The sequence below is a fragment of the Tachyglossus aculeatus genome, chromosome 14 (genome assembly GCF_015852505.1).
Source record: "Tachyglossus aculeatus isolate mTacAcu1 chromosome 14, mTacAcu1.pri, whole genome shotgun sequence".
Taxonomy (NCBI): domain Eukaryota; kingdom Metazoa; phylum Chordata; class Mammalia; order Monotremata; family Tachyglossidae; genus Tachyglossus; species Tachyglossus aculeatus.
In genome coordinates, this window is record NC_052079.1 from 24,292,040 (window position 1) to 24,309,879 (window position 17,840).

Genomic DNA, 17,840 nt, shown 5'->3' on the forward strand with positions numbered 1-17,840 from the left:
AATTAATGTATTTATATTAATGTCTTTCTCCCCTTCTAGACTATAAGATCCTTATTTTTTATGGTATTTTGCTAAGCACACACTCTTTGCCAGTATTAAGAGGTGAGGTAGATGTAAGCTAATCAGGTTGGACACAGTCCACATGTACCACATGGGGCTCACAGTCTTAATCCCCATTTTACAAATGAGGTCACTGAGGCACAGAGAAGTTAAATGACTTGCTCAAAGTCACAGAGCAGACAAGTGGTGGATTCAGGATGAGAATCTAGGTCCTCTAACTCCCAGGCCCATGCTCCATCCACTATATCATGCTGCTTCTGTTCCCTCCTTATGGGCAGGGAACGTGCCTACCAACTCTGTTTTAGTATACTCTTCCAAGTGCATAGTACAATGCTCTGCACACAGAACTCCCTCAAAAAATACCACTGACTGACTGCAGAGCACTGTACTAAGTGCTTATGAGAGTACCATGGAGCAGGTAGTTGCAATGACAGATATGAAAACAAATTGCAAGTAAGGACAAGGAAAAGGAATGTATGTAAGTGCAGTGGGGGTAGGGGATGGGGTGATTACCTAAGTGTAGGTAATTTGATTTGATCTAGACTGTAAACTCATCATGGGCAGGGAATGTGTCTGTTTATTGGTATACTGTACTCTTCCAAGTGCTTTGTACAGTGCTTTGCACACAGTAAACACTCAATAAATACAATTGAATGAATGAGTGTTCAGCGGGTATGGATTCAACAATAGGAAGGGGAAATAGAGAGAGAAGAGAGGAGATTATTTGGGGAAGACCTCTTGGAAGAAATGTGAATTTTTTGGGCTTTGAAGAATGGGAGATTGATAGCCTGTCAGATATGACATGGGGAGTTCGAGGCAGGAGAGAAAGTGGGGGAGACAGTGAGTGGGTTAATGTTGAAGGAACAAGTGGGCAAGCTGGGTTTGCATTAGTTATTATCTTTTCCTCCTGTCTCCTGGTCAAGTCTGGCAGGGTGGGAACGTGCCTACCAACTCTATCATATTGTACTCTCCCAAGTGCCTAGTACAGTACTCTGAAAACAGTAAGTGCTCAATAAATACCATTGATGATGGTGATGATGATGAAGAGGGGACCAATGCCCTGTGGCAGGAGGCAAGCTGGCAGGCAGGGTGGAAAAGATCAGGGAATTGTCGTTTTCATTCATTCATTCATTCATTCATTCAATCGTATTTATTGAGCGCTTACTGTGTGCAGAGCACTGTACTAAGCACTTGGGAAGTACAAGCTGGCAACATACAGAGACGTTCTCTACCCAACAGTGGGCTCACAGTCTGAAGGGGAAGACAGAGTACAAAACAAAACATATTAACAAAATAAAATAAATAGAATAAATATGTACAAATATAATAAATAGAGTAATAAATATGTACAAACATATATACAGGTGCTGTGGGGAGGGGCAGGAGGTAAGGCGGGGGTGATGGGGAGGGGGCCAGGAAGGAGGGGGCTCAGTCTGGGAAGGCCTCCTGGAGGAGGTGAGCTCTCAGTAGGGCTTTGAAGGGAGGAAGAGAAAACAGGCGTCCTTTGCAAAAACTTAAAAAAAAAAAAAAGAAACAGTGAAAACAAAAATAAAAAAACCCAAAAACAAAAAACAACACAAAAACAGAGGACTGCTCCTCCACCTCGACGGAAGGAACCCAAATCTGCGCATCAGGCAGAAACTCCTCACCCTGGGCTTCAAGGCTCTCCATCACCTCGCCCCCTCCTACCTCACCTCCCTTCTCTCCTTCTACAGCCCACCCCGCACCCTCCGCTCCTCTGCGGCTAATCTCCTCACAGTACCTCGTTCTTGCCTGTCCCGCCATCGACCCCCGGCCCATGTCATCCCCCGGGCCTGGAATGCCCTCCCTCTGCCCATCCGCCAATCTAGCTCTCTTCCTCCCTTCAAGGCCCTACTGAGAGCTCACCTCCTCCAGGAGGCCTCCCCAGACTGAGCCCCTTCCTTCCTCTCCCCCTCGTCCCCCTCTCCATCCCCATCTTACCTCCTTCCCTTCCCCACAGCACCTGTATATATGTATATACGTTTGTACATATTTATTACTCTATTTATTTATTTATTTATTTTACTTGTACATATCTATTCTATTTATTTTATTTTGTTAGTATGTTTGGTTTTGTTCTCTGTCTCCCCCTTTTAAACTGTGAGCCCACTGCTGGGTAGGGACTTTCTCTATATGTTGCCAATTTGTACTTCCCAAGCGCTTAGTACAGGGCTCTGCACATAGTAAGCGCTCAATAAATACGATTGATAATGATGATGAAGGAACCCACTGCAGAACACTAGCAGTGAAGGCTTCGGGGTGGGAGCACTAGGGCTGGAGCATGTGAGTGTGTGAGCAGGGGAAAAGCCCTACTGTCTCAGGAGCAGAGGGGACCCAAAATGCCACCTCTTGTCATCCCCAAACCAGGCAGATCGGGGGCACTCGGCCCCTCAAGTGGTCGAGAACACGCCAGGGGGAACCCCTCCCACCTCACCCAAAGGCAAGCAAACCAACCTCGGGCTACAGAGATGAAGGAAGGTGGATGCCCTTTCCCCTGGAAGGCAGGGGCAGTTGCAATTCCCCTCTGTGTACTTTGGTGGGCTAGATCCACTCTAGGCTTCTCCCCGGAATCAGCGATCAGGGCAAATACAGGGTCGGGTCAGACAGAGCCACCTTTTCAGGGCAGAGCACCATGTCCCTTTGTGCAGGACCCAGCCAAAATCCCTGCATAGAGCCGAAAGCCTCGGAGTTGAAGTAAGGGGAACCGCGTTTTGATCTTTTAACCGAACTGTGGTGGGCGGGGAAGATTTTGGGACTGCTGGAGGTTCAGTGTCTCCTCCGAGTCAACATTAATGGTTGATGGTGGGGTAAGGGCGGCACAGTAACCACGGACCCCGGGGTCAGGAGTGGACCCGATGTTTGGAGCGGTCCCAGGGGGAGGTTACGAGTTACGGTGCGCACTGCCACCTGCTGCTGTGTGACTTTGGGGACAAAGTCTCCACGCCTCAGTTTCCTTATTCACAAAATTTGTAATAGGAAGCAGGAGAGTGGGGCACTGTCGTGCTGGCTAAAAACAGCTACAACTACTGCAGGGAATTGGAGGGGCCCGCCATCCGTGGACAAAATCTTGACCTTGATCTTGAAAGTCCGGACACAGCTCCGTGGGGGGTGGGGGCCCACCTGGGTGGGGGGGCGCAGGCTGACGTGCGCCCCTTCCCACTCCCCCCTTTCCTCGGCCACCCGGGAGAACAACGCTGAATCGGGACCCCATCTTTCAATGACCACCAATTAGGGCGAGCTTCCCCCGGGGGCAGACCTCCTACGGGGGGGCTCTAGCCTGTGAGCCCGCTGTTGGGTAGGGACTGTCTCTATAAGATGCCAACCTATACTTCCCAAGCACTTAGTACAGTGCTCTGCACAAACCAAGCACTCAATAAATACGATTGAATGAATGAATGGGCAGCCCCCACATGCCCAGCCAGAGGCATTTAGCTCACCCGGGTTGGGGCCACAGTGACCGCGAGCATTTCCACGGCCTGGAGGGTCTCCCGCTCCCAAGCAGCCACTTGGACACTTGGGCAGGGGTCGCGCAGAATAATAATAATAACAATAATGGTATTCGTTAAACACTTACTACGTGCCAGGCACTGTACTAAGCACTGGGGTACATTAAAGATAATCAAGTAATCAAGTTGTATTTATTGAGCGCTTAGAGCACTTGGGAAGTAGAAGTCAGCAACAGACAGAGACGGTCCCTACCCACCAACGGGTTCACAGTCTTTGTACTTTCCCGGGAGCTTAGTACCGTCTTCTAGACTGTGAGCCTGAGGGACCATCTTTATCTGTTACCGACTCGCACTTCCCAAGCGCTTAGTCTAGTGCTCTGCACACAGTAAGCGCTCAATAAATGATTGAATGAATGCATGTTCTGCACACAGTAAACACTCAATAAATTCGACTGAATTCACTTAATCGTATTTACTGAGCGCTTACTGTGTGCACAGCACTAGACTAAGCACTTGGGAAATACAAGTCGGCAACAGATAGAGACGGTCCCTACCCACCAACGGGCTCACAGTCTTTGTACTTTCTGGGGCACTTACTACGGCGCTCTGCACACAGCAAGCGTTCAATAAATTCAACTGAATTCATTGAATGAATGAACATGCTGCCAACTTGTACTTCCCAAGAGCTTAGTACAGTGCTCTGCACACAGTAAGCGCTCAGTAAATACGACTGAATGAATGAATTCATTCAATCGTATTTACTGAGCGCTTACTGTGTGCAGAGCACTGTACTAAGCGCTTTAGATGCACATCATTAACAAAATAAATAGAATAGTAAACATGTACAAGTAGAATGAATAGAGTAATAAATCTGTACAACATATATACAGGTGCTGTGGGGAGGGGAAGGAGGTAAGGTGGGGGGATGGGGAGGGGGAGAGGAGAAAGGGGGCTCAGTCTGGGTGAGCTCTCAGTAGGGCTTTGAAGGGAGGAAGAGAGCTCTGTTCCTCCTCCTCCTCTCCCTGTTCTTTTCTCCTCCTTTTTGTCCTTCCTCTCCTCCTCATCCTCTTTCCCTTCTTCTCCTCCTCCATGTTCTCCTTCTTCTCTTCTTTCTCCTCCTCCTCTTCCATCTCCTCCTTATCCTCCACCTCTCCGGAGGGAGGGCATTCCAGGCCAGGGGAAGGACGTGGGCTGGGGATCAATGGCAGGACAGGCCAGAATGAGGCACAGTGAGGAGGTTAGTGACAGAGGAGTGGAGGGTGTTGGTTGGGCTGTAGAAGGAGAGAAGGGAGATGAGGCAGGAGGGGGCGAGGTGATGGAGAGTCTTGAAGCCGAGAGTGAGGAGTCTTTGCTTGATTCGTAGGTTGACAGGCAACCACTGGAGATTTTTGAGGAGGGAAGTGATATGCCCAGAGTGTTTCTGTACAAAGATAATCCGGGCAGAACAGTGAAGTATAGACTGAAGTGGGGAGAGACAGGAGGATGGGAGATCAGAGAGGAGGCTGATGCAGTAATCCAGTTGGGATAGGATGAGAGATTGAACCAGCAAGGTAGTGGTTTAGATGGAGAGGAAAGGGCGGATCTACGGCCAGAGGAACAGAGTTAGAAAGCTCCCGGTAGTTTCAGAGTTTGGGGTTCCAGAAGTCAACAGTCAGAGTTTTGGTAACTTCCAGTCTTCCCCACTCTCTAAAAGTTGAGGAGCATTATGTTGCTGCTGATTTCTTACCCTTACTGGAGAAGGGGCAGAACAAGGATTGGAAAGAAAAGTCCTCTTTTTTGACTAGAATATGAAACTCAAGCTGCAGATAACAAGGTTATCTCCTTTCCTAATGATCACTCATTCAAAAGAGATATTTACTGGGCATGTCTACTTCCCACCTATGTAATCTCTCCCAGCGCTTAGTACATAGTAAGTGCTTAATAAATACTATTACTATTACTACTACTACTACAAGATTTCCCAAGGACCAGGTCTAAAAAACACAAAACCAAATCCAGTTCCAAAATGCAAACCTCTCTCTGTTCTGTGTCTTTCCCTGAGCTGGAGTCCAGCTTGGAAACCTTTTCAAGTACTAGATCCATCCATGGCTTTAGTTGGGCTACTCTCTTCTCAGCCATAAGCTTTCCCTCTCCACAAGGACTATTATACATGAAGCATTTACTCTGTGCCAAGGACTGTACTTGTGGGAGTAATAATAATAATAACAATAATAATAATTGTTGTATTTGTTAAATGCTTACTATGTACCAAGCACTATCCTAGGAGTTGGAGTAGATACAAGTAATCAGGTTGGACACAGTCCCTCTCCCACATGGAGCTCACAGTTTTAATCCCCATTTTACAGATGAGGTAACTGAGGCACAGACAAGTTAAGTGACTTGCTCAAGGTCACAAAGCAAACATGTGGTTTTCCCATCCCCCCTGCCCTACCTCCTCCCCTCCCCACAGCACTTGTATATATATTTGTACAGACTTATTACTCTATTTTACTTGTACATATTTACTATTCTATTTTGTTAACGATATGCATATAGCTTTAATTCTATTTGTTCTGACGATTTTGACACCTGTCTACATGTTTTGTTTTGTTGTCTGTCTTCCCCTTCTAGACTGTAAGCCCATTGTTGGGTAGGGACTGTCTCTATGTGTTGCTGACTTGTACTTCCCAAGTGCTTAGTACAGTGCTCTGCACACAGTAAGCTTTCAATAAATATGATTGATTGAATGAATGAATGAATGAATGAATGAATGTGGTGGATCTGGAATTAGAATCCATATCCCATGACTCAAGACAAATTTTAAGTCACAATCCTTTTCCTAAATGGCATAGAATAAGGGAGAGGGAGAACATGTATTGATATCTCTGTTTTACAGATGAGGAAACTGAAGCACGGAGAATGGCCTAAGGTCACATAGCAAGACAGGGGCAGATAATAGTAATAATAATTAATAATTATAATACTTGCTAAGTGCTTACAATGTGCTAAGCACTGTTCTAAGCACTGGGGTAGTACAAGTTAATCAGGTTGGACACAGTTCTTGTCCTACATTGGACTCACACTCTTAATCCCCATTTTTACACATGAGGTAACTGGGGCACAAATGAGTTAAGTGACTTGTCCAAGGTCACACAGCAGAAATGTGGCAGAGACTGGATTAGAACCCATGACCTTCTGACTCGTAGGCCTGTGCTGTATCCACTATGCCATTAGAACCCAGGTCTTCTGATTCCAAGGCCCATGCTCTTTCCACTAGTCCATGCTGCTTATGCATGCCGCTGGAGGTGGTAGAAACATTTGTATGTTTTCATTTTGATATGGGGTGCAGTAAATTTTTCTGTTCAGAATGCCCAGAGGAAGTGAACTACTGTGGCATGTCATGAGGCTGCATTGTTTGAGATCCTGGATTGTGAGCCAGATCTCTCTGGCCTGTGTGGCGACCTGCCCAGAATGTAAAGGGTGCCAGACATGGTAAAATGCATGGTTGAATTACTCTCCTATCCACCTACATGCAAACCCCTTCCCTAGTGGAGAGCTATTTGCATTTACAAAAAACTCCTTCAGGCCCGGTTGCAAATATCTCCAGAAATTCATTTGCATGACATGTCAGTCACTCAGTTTACCTGATGACATGAAGTGGAACTCAACCAACTCAAGGTGGGTAACTGATGAGAGGGAAGGTCTTCATTCTGAAAGACTGTTTATACAGTCATACACAGGGCAAGATTCTCTTCTTTGACCTGAATTCCAAACACAATTTATCTCAGACCACAACTTTCAGCTGGAAAGTCAGTCACTCAGTCAATCACATTTATTGAGCACTTACTTTGTGCAGAACACTGTACTAAGTGCTTGGGAGATTACAATATAACAGAAACATTCCCTGCCCACAGTGAGCTTACAGCTTAGATTCATTCAATCATACTCACTGAGCTCTTACTGTACGATGCTCTTGGGAGAGTGCAATACAAGAATAAACAGACACATTCCCTGTCCACAACGAGCTTACAGTCTGGGCGGCAGTTGGGGGGAGACATTAATATAAATAAATACAATTACAGATATGTACATAAATTATGTGGGGCTGGGAAGGGATTGAATAAAGGGAGTACAAAAGAGAGTGGAAGAAAAGGAAAGCTGGGCTTAGCCAAGGAAAGCCGCTTGGAGGAACTGTGCCTTCAGTAAGGCTTTGAAGGCAGCGGAGAATAATTGCCTGTCAGATATAAAAAGGGATGGAGTTCTAGGCCAGAGACAAGGTGTGGACAAGAGGTCGGAGGCAAGATAGATGAGATTGAGGTACAGTTAGAAGGTTAGCATTAGAGGAGCAAAGTGTGCAGGCTAGGTTGTAGTAAGAGAGTAGCGAGATGAGGTAGGAGCAGGCAAGATGATTGAGCACTCAAAAGTCAATGGTAAGGGATTTCTATTTGATGCAGAGGTGGATGGGCAACAACTGGAGGTTCTTAAGGATTGGGGTGATATGTCCTGAATGTTTTTGTAGAAAAATGATCCTGGCAGTAAAGTATGGACTGAAGTGAGGAGAGACAGGAGGCAGGAAGGTCAGAAAAGAGGCTGAGACAGTAATCAACATGAGATAAGATAGAGAAGTAGCATGGCCTAGTAGATAGAACATGAGAGTCAGAAGGTCATGGGTTCTAATTCCGGCTCTGCCACCTATCTGTTGTGTGACCTTGGGCAAGTCACTTCACTTCTTTGTGCCTCAGTTACCTCTCTGTAAAATGGGGATTATGTCTGTAAACCTGGTGGGGGACAGGAATTGTGTCCAACCTGACTTCCTTGTATCCACTACAGCACTTAGTACAGTGCCTGGCACATAGTGAGTGCTTAACAAACACCACAATTATTATAAATGCTTGGATTAACATGGTAGCAATTTGGATGGCGAGGAAAGGGTGGACTTTAGTTATGTGAAGGTCGAACAGAAAGGATTTAGTGATGGACTGAAAATGTGGGTTGAATGAGAGTAGTCAAGGATAATACCAAAATTACTGGCTTGAGACAGGGAGGATTCATTCATTCAATCGTATTTATTGAGCGCTTACTGTGTGCAGAGCACTGTACTAAGCGCTTTGGAAGTACAAGTTGGCAGCATGTTCATTCATTCATTCGTACTTACTGAGCGCTTACTGTGTGCAGTGCACTGTACTAAGCACTTGGGAAGTCCAAGTTGGCAACATATAGAGACGGTCCCTACCCAACAGTGGGCTCACAGTCTAGAAGAGGGAGACAGACAACAAAACAAAACATATTAACAAAATAAAATAAATTGAATCAATATGTACATATCAAATAAATAAATAAATGCAGTAATAAATACGTACAAACATATATACATATATACAGGTGCTGTGGGGAGGGGAAGGAGGTAAGGCGGGGGGGATGGGGAGGGGGAGGAGTGGGAGAAGGAAGGAGAGGGCTCAGTCTGGGAAGGCCTCCCTGAGGAGGTGAGTTCTCAGTAGGGCTTTGAAGGGAGGAAGATTAAGATTAAGATGACTGCCGAGGCACGCTACCGTGCAGCAGGGTCCCCTTCAGGGTGGCCGTGCTGTGGAGCACAGCGGCCAGGCGGGCTCGGAGCTGTTGCCTGCGGAGCACTGCGTGTCGCAGGACGTCCCAGCAGGCGTCGTTGGGGACGATCCTGAGGGCAGGCGGCGGGGCAGGGCGGGCCGCCTGCAGCGCGGCCTCCACGGGGAACACCTGCTCGCGGAGCGGGCCCAGGCTGGCCCACCACTCGGCCGTCAAGTTCTTCTTCAGCGCCATGCCAGCGGGGCCCAGCCCGGGCCTGGTGCCAACGAGGAGGGAGCCCCGGATCAGCCGCTCCCAGGGCCCCGCCAGGAAATGCCACCAGAGGCTGGTGATGCCATCTACAGCGATGGGAAAGTCAGAGGAAGGACGGGGTTTGGATGGGAAGATAAGGACATGTTAAGTTTGAGGTGACAGCAGGACATCCAAGTAGAGATGTCTTGAAGGCAGGAGGAAATGTGAGACTGCAGAGAGGGAGAGAGATCAGGGTTGGAGATGTAGATTTGGGAATCATCCACATAGAGGTGATAGTTGAAGCCACATGAGGGAATGAGTTCTCTAGGGGAGTGGATGGAGATGGAGAATAGAACCCAAGAATTAGCTAAGGACAAGTGTCAGATTAGGGCACTCAGTGATTTGAAAACAGATTTTTAATTTTAATATTCCATCTGCTTACATAACTTTGTGTCCTGTAACTTCTATAGTTAACTGTTAGAACAGTGCTTTGCACATAGTAAGCACTTAATAAATGCCATTATTATTATTATTAACTGTTATGTTCTGTGTTAGTCTGTATTCAGTTCCCCTGCATATATTTGCAGCCTTCCCTGGCTAAGCCCACCTTTCCTTCTCTTCCACTCCCTTCTGTGTCACCCTGACTTGCTCCCTTTATTCAACCCCCTCCCAGCCCCACAGAATTAATTTACAAATCTGTAATTGTATTTATTTATATTAAAGTCTCCCCCCCACTGCGACCCAAACTGTAAACTCATTGTGGTCAGGGAATGTGTCTGTTTATTGTTGTACTGTACTCTCCCAAGAGCTTAGCGTAGTATATATTTGTATGTGTATACATATATATCTTTGCATATAACTGTATATAGTTCTAGCTAGCTTACTATTTTTAGATAACAGACCTATATATTATGGATAGTAGATATAGGTACATATATTTATGCAAGCATATAAGTATGCTGAGTGAGTCAACCAAATTTACTACGCACTTATTATATGCAGAGTACTATACTAAACGCTTGGGAGAGTACAATATAACAATATACAGACACATTTCCACCATATAATGAGCTTACAGTCCAGAAGGGGAGACAAACATGAATATTAATAAATAAAATTACAGATATGTATATAAGTGCTGTGGGGCTGGGAGGGGGGATGAATAAAGGGAGCAAGTCAGGGTGGCACAGAAGGGCATGGGAGAAAAGGAAAGGAGGGTTTAGTCAGGTGATGCCTTTTTAATGAAATGTGCCTTCAATAAGGCTTTGAAGGTGGTAAGGTGCAGAGCTCTATATACCTGTCCTCTATTATAGTTACCTACATACAATATCTATGACCCACATAATATATAATATCCATATTTCTATAATATATATAGCATCTATTTATGTATATGTCTTCCATAATGGGCTGCCTGCTATTTCTTTGTGTTGCGGGCCCACTAATTTGGAGAGCAGTATTATCTTTTGGGGAAAGGGGAGAAAGGCAGTAGGAATTCCTTCTTCTCCTCTGTAAACAGGCCTCCTAACTGAATTCTAAAGTGTCTTCTGTCTTTTTGGAAGGCTTATCAAGACACAGGATGGTGGCATGGAAACACCATCTAGAAAATTTAAGTTTAAGCACCTCCATGGGGAAAAAAATACCCACTGGAGTGAGGCGGGAACTTCCTAGCCTGATCCTGTTTCCTGAAACAACTCTGACAATGCTGACTTATGGCCCAGGGTGAAGCCAGTCTGGGGTTATTCTGCTTAACAAGGATCAAAAATGTCAATGACTGAGAATTTGAACCTCATTATTGCTAAAAGCCTGTGAAAAATCATTTTATTCTTCTAAGATAGCTTCAAAACAATTTCAGTCAATAGTATCCTCAAACCACTAATAGAGCTCTAATTTGTCACTTTTGCCCATTAAGATTATTATACAAACACCGTGGATGATTAACATGTCCAAAACAGAACTCCTTATCTTTCCACCTAAACCCTGTCCTCCCCTTGACTTTCCCATCACTGTAGATGGCACCACCATCCTTCCTGTCTCATAGGCCTTGCCATTAGAAAGACTGCTCTCTTTCAACTAACATATTCAATCTATCACTAAATCCTGTCAGTCCCACCTTCACATCACTAAAATCTGCCCTTTCCTCTCCATCCCAACTGCTACCATGTTACTACAATTACTCATTCTATGTTTCCAGGATTGCTGCATCAGGCCCCTTGTTGACCTCCCAGCCGCCTGCCTCTCCCCACTCCAGTCCATACTTCACTCTGCTGCCCAGATCATTTTTCTACAAAAACATTCAGGACATGTCATCTCACTCCTCAAAAAACTCCACTGATTGCCCATCCACCTCCACATCAAACAAAAATTCCTCATTACTGTCTTTAAAGCACTCCACCACCTTGCCCCCTTTTACCTCACCTCGCTACTCTCCTACAATAGCCCAGCCCACACAGTTTGCTCTTCTAATGCTAATAAATATGACTGAATGACTGAATGAATAACCTTCTCACTGTGCCTCAACCTAGCCCATCTCACCGCCGACCCCTCGCCCACATCCTCCTCTGTCCTGGAACACCCTCCCTCCTCAAACCCAACAGACAGTTACTCTCCCCATCCTCAAAGCCTTTTTGAAGGCAAAGCATATCTCCTCCAAGAGGCCTTCCCTGACTAAGCCTCCCTTCTCCTCTTTTCCCATTACCTTCTGCGCTGCTGACTTACTCCCTCTGTTCTTCCCCTCTCCCAGCCACATAGCCCTCATATACATATCTGTAATTCATTTTTATATTAATGTATTTCTCCCCCCTGCCCAGACTGCAAGCTCATTGAGGGCAGGGAATGTGTCTGTTTACTGTTGTATTGTACTCTCCCAAGAGCTCAGTATAGTGCTCTGCACATAGTAAATGCTCAATGAATACAATTGAATGAATAATAGAATCAGCATACAGCACAGGCCAGGAAGTCAGAAAGTCATGGGTTCTAATCCCAGCTCTGCCACTTGTCTGTTTTGTGACTTTGGGCAAGTCACTTCAGTTCTCTGTGCCTCAGTTACCTCATCTGTAAAATGGGGATTGAGACTGTGAGCCCTGGACTGTGTCCAACCTAATTTGCTTGTAATCCACCCCGGTGCTTAGTACAGTGCCACACAAACAGTAAGCACTTAACAAATACCACAATTATTATTATTATTATTATTATTAATAATAATAATAATAATAATAGGTAAGGCAGAGCTAGCCCAGAAGACCTGCCCTAGTTACTGAACTTTTACTGAAACGTAGCATGGCCTAGTGGAAAGAGCACAGGCCTGAGAGTCAGAGAACTTGTGTTTTAATCCTGATAAGCCACTTGTCTGCTTTGTGACCTTGGGCAAGTCACTTAACTTCTATATGCCTCTGTTGCCTCATAGCAAAATAGGGATTAAATCCTACTACCTCCTACTTGGACCGCAAGCCCCATGTGGAAGAGAGACTGTTTCCGACCTGATTATCTTGTATTTGCCCCAGCGGTTAGTACAGCATTTATAATCTCATCCTCTAGACTGTAAGCTCATTATGGGCAGGGAACGTGTCTGCTACTTCTGTTGTACTGTACTCTCCTAAATGCTCTGTACATACTAAGTACCCAATAAATATCACTGATTGATTTATGCTGTAAGCGTTTAACAAATACCCCACAAAAAGCCCAAGAACACTTTGTTCACTGATGTTCTGTTGACCTAAAGGATCCCTGGCAATGTATTACACAAGGAATGGCACCTGTAAAATGACAACCTTAGGTCACAACAAACTCATGAATGACGCAGGGGACTCCCAGAAATTTTTGATAAAGATGTTTCCCCTAAGGATTCTGTGGGGAAAATATCTTTTCTACCAACGCCCTTATTAGGTGGTCCTATTACCATGACACTGTACTGTCAAGGCACCTCTCAGCCAGACATCTCTAACAGGCTGCGTATCTGCTTAGAAGAGGAGACAGAAGGATACCGCAAAACTGGCTGCATACTACCTGAAACAGGGCAGCCAAAAATAGGGTCAGCAGAAGAAACACTATAATAATAATTGTGGCTTTTGTTAAGTGCCAAGGACTGTACAAAGCTCTGATGCTCAAGTGTCACATGAGGCTCACAGTCTAAGTAGGAGGGAAAGCAGGTATTGAATTCCTTTTTTGCAGACGAGGAAAATGAGGCACAGAGAAGTAAAGTGACTTGTCCAGGGTCACAGAGCAGACATGTGATGGAGCCAGGGTTAGAACCCAGGTCCTCTGACTCCCACACCTGTGCTCTTTCCATGAGGCCACACTGTTTCTCTATGTATAACGACACCTGTCTTCAAGCAATGTGCCTCAGTCACTAACTGCTCGAGAACAGACAGATGGACTGCCTCTTCTTGGCAAAGGGGCACAAGAGGAAACATCAGCAAAACTGAGAGAAAACGTCAGATGTGCTCAGGGTGTAAAACATAGCACGTCATCCAGTCACACACACACACAAATACAATGGGAGAGCAATACCATTAATGAAGTGCCATCTTTGCATATGAAATATTAAAACAGGTGTAGTAGTCTCCTTAAAACTAGTGGTTAGCGAGCCCCATATGATACACAGTTGGAGTATACAGCCTCCCAATGATCAACTTACTAGACTAAAGAAATCCAAATTAATGATCTTGAACTTAGATCCCTGATCACTTGTTGTGGAAGTTTCATCTGTTGTAATTAGGTAACCATTAGACCAGAATTATTGCTCATTTGTTTCAGTTTGCTTGATGATTAATTAATCATGCTGGTTAATTAATATTGGGCTAGAAGGAAACTGTATTTGTACTGAAGAGCAAATTTTCACAGAAACGATTATACAGTAAGCAGTGATCTGATGTTGATTCTCAGTAACAAAATAGTATGCATGTGAATACAGTCATATGTTTATCTTTATTGATTCACATACACCCTATTTTGCTACTGACAATATATTTATCCCAAATTAATCGGACTCTGGTCATGGGCCCGCTTGGAGAGATGGAGAGTGGTGAAGGCATTCCCACCCACACAAAATGACCCAGCCAGCTTCCAGGATTCAGCCTCTGCTCCTCCGCCCAGGTAAGCATCCATCACCCTGTCTCCAGAAAAAACCCACAAGAAGAAGTCTGAGAAGAAGCATCACCTAGTGGAAAGAGCACGGGCCTGGGAGTTGGGGGACCTGGGTTCTAAACACCTGACTGCCATGTGACCCAAAGCAAGTCACTTGACTTCTCTGGACCTCTGTTTCCTTATCTGCAAAATGGAGATTTAATACCTGTTCTCCCCTCCCCTTAGACTGTGAGCCTCATGTGGCCCCTGATTATCACAGCTTTGTACAGTCCAATCTGATTATCTTGTATCTACCCCAGCACTTAACACAGGAATGCCAGTATTATTTTAAGAATTACTGCTTGGCCCCAGAAGGGGCAGTACCTAAGCGTTCCTTTTTCCTCTTCTGCACAGCTCAATACTTCCAATTTTGGCTCCGGGAGCCATAAATTGGTGGTTAACACCATGTTACGCTCACCGCCTGCCTATTTATTCTCCTGGTCCTAGACTCAATCTGTGGAAGTGGGCCACTTCAGACTCACAGTAATGAGTACCACCAGCCACCACCTCCTACTCACAGCACCACTGGAGCCCAGGACTCGGGTGGGCAGGACAGTTGACGTGGGTTCCCATGTTACCCAAAGTGCACCCGTGATAAGGAGGTGGCTCCCACTGAGATCCATGTCCTATGCCTCCCGCCCCCTGCCCTATGCTCTGCTCCCAGGGATGGAGCTGAGCCGGACACTGGTTACCTGGGCCTCTCACAACTCTCTGCCCTCCCTGCCACCTGCGGCTGCTCCCAAGACTCCTTCCATTCACTGTCTGCCCCCCACCATTTACCCTCCCTCTTGCCTAGCAGCCTAAATATAACAAATTAAAATACAAACCTTTTGGCATATTACGCCAACTCAGAGGGCATGGGAGGGAGAGGCATGACAGAGGCATGGCTGGTGCGTATGCGCACATGAGAGAAGGGGCAGCAGGCAAGGTCCCTAACACGTGCAGCCCTGAGGTGACTAAAACTCTGCACGCCACTGGAAGCTGATCCAGCCCTGCATACCACTGAGAGCTGCACCCATTTCTTGAAAATATAAAGAACAACAAATATCTCCTGCCTCATTCTTTCCCTTAAATCATGTAACTGCCCTTAGTTTTCAAGTATGGGGCTAAGCACTGGGGTAGATAGAGGACAATCAGGTTGGGCACAGCCCACATCCCACATGGGGCTCACAGTCTTAATTTCCAATTTACCAATAAGGTACCTGAGGCACAGAGAAGTTAAGTGACTTGATCAAGGTCACACAGAAGACAAATGACAGAACTGGGTTTAGACTCTGACTCCCAGGCTCTTTCTGCTAGGCCACTCTGCTTTCCACTAGGCCATGGTAATTATGGTTTGTATCTAGTATTGAAGAAACCGACCTAGAAGCTGAATTTGTCTCCTACGTGTCTAACAGATATATAGAAAGCTGATCACCAATGAGGTTTTGAAGACCTTAAATTTGGTTAAGAGCTTGATGACCCACAGGTTGTCTCAAGGTCTTGTGAAGGCCAAGCTGGTTTTTTTATTCTGTTTTCTATCCCTTTATCTTTCCATATTTTGAACTAACAAGGTAGTTGAAATTGGGGACTGTGTTAAGTTCTATGTTGCCAACACAAACTTTTGATTGGGTATAAGTTTTCCTGGATATAGGCTGGTCTAGAACTTCTGTACCAGAATGATTGAGAACATAAAAACAACAGCACTAACTGTAGGTGCAGAGGAGTCCGCGACAGGGATGCAATTTGCCTAAGAGATGTTTGGTTTACTACTGAATTTGTCTGGGGACCTTATGAGTTTGACCAGTCCCAAGGCAAATGGGCTCAACTACAACCCAACATGGTGCCACCTCCCATCTTCCATTCACATGACACTGACCTGGGGCCCACAAAACACACACGTTGCAGTGGCAGGAGATGAACAAAAAACCAAAGGTGGCTCTGCTCCAGCTCCTCGGGAGATCCACTGAGGGAGGGTGGAGAGGTCTCTCTGGTGCGGCGGGGTGGGGGGGGGAACGGACGGGAGGCAGGACTCTCCTAGCCAGACATGGAGAGCTGCAGTTGCCACCACTGGAATGGCAGCTCCCCACACCTCATGAGCTGCTCTGGATTTCACTCTGCCTCCTGTCTGTTCAGTGTGGCTATAAAGCTTGACATAGGTGCAGCAGAGGTGGTGGTGGTGGCAGCATTGGCAACATGTGCCCCGGCTTCCTCCCTTCCTGCAGCTTTTAAGTGAGACAGTGGTGGCAGCTGCAGCTCTCTGGCTCCCACCCCCCAGCCCCCATTCCCCAGCCAGGAAAGTCCTGCCTGAGTTCTTTCCTCTCGAACTTCATGGCAAGTCTTGCCTCTCTCGTCCTCAGCACCACCCCCTGCTCAGAAGATCGGGTGACTATGTGACAATCCGCAGTAGCCTTTGATGACATCATCTTGAAAAATTCGTAAAGCAAAATGCACCCACCTACTGTGGACCCGAGCAAGCATGTGGGATTAAATAGACCCATACTACAAAATAGATCTATAAAACAAAAAAATATTGCATGTAGACGCAACGAGTGAACTCTGTAAATGTTCACCCCAAAATGACTTAAAACAGACCTCCCTTAGAGGTCTGGCCTCATATAATATATATACTGCATTTACCACATATGTTCATTTTACTTTTTCCCCTCTCAGAAAGCTGTCTAAGCAAGTTTGGGGATAGTCATAAACACATACAATGAAGTAGCGTGGCTCAGTGGAAAGAGCACGGGCTTTGGAGTCAGAGGTCATGGGTTCAAATCCTTGCTCCGCCAATTGTCAGCTGTGTGACTTTGGGCAAGTGACTTCACTTCTCTGGGCCTCAGTTACCTCATCTATAAAATGGGGATTAAAACTGTAAACCCCCCGTGGGACAACCTGATCACCCTGTAACCTCCCCAGTGCTTAGAATAGTGCTTTGCACACAGTAAGCACATAACAAATACCATCATTATTATTATTCGATATGAAATGTACTTACATATTTACAAATGCATGTACACATTTCTCTCTGAATAAACAACTATGCTAAATAGAATATTCAAAAAGTACACATAAACTAAAACAATTAGTGAAATCTGCTCACCAACAAGAAGTTATTTTGCTAGCTGATATCTTAGTTATTTAACAGAATGAAACTTTGACAATATTTTGTAAATACTTAAAGCATGATGGCCATTTTCCTAAATACCAAATGAGGGATATTTTCATATTCTGTATTAACCAAAATATGAGAAAAGAGTCTGTTGTCTTTGCAGGACACCCTCAGACAGCTGGATGAGTAACCCTTTGGTAGGGTAGCTCTACCTGTGCCAGATTCCACGATTCTTAAATGACAAAGATGATCACCTTCATAGGGTTCATGTGACAGCCTCAGCAAGATGATTTCCCGAAATCAATACACTGCTGAGAGAAGAAGGC

At 45.5% G+C, this 17,840-nt stretch overlaps 1 protein-coding gene across 7 annotated transcripts in view; it reads right to left on the minus strand.

Annotated features, from left to right (window-relative positions):
* Positions 1-17,840, minus strand: part of KCNC2 (potassium voltage-gated channel subfamily C member 2) — a 222,411-nt gene that overhangs the window by 192,036 nt on the left and 12,535 nt on the right. The window lies entirely within an intron of this gene.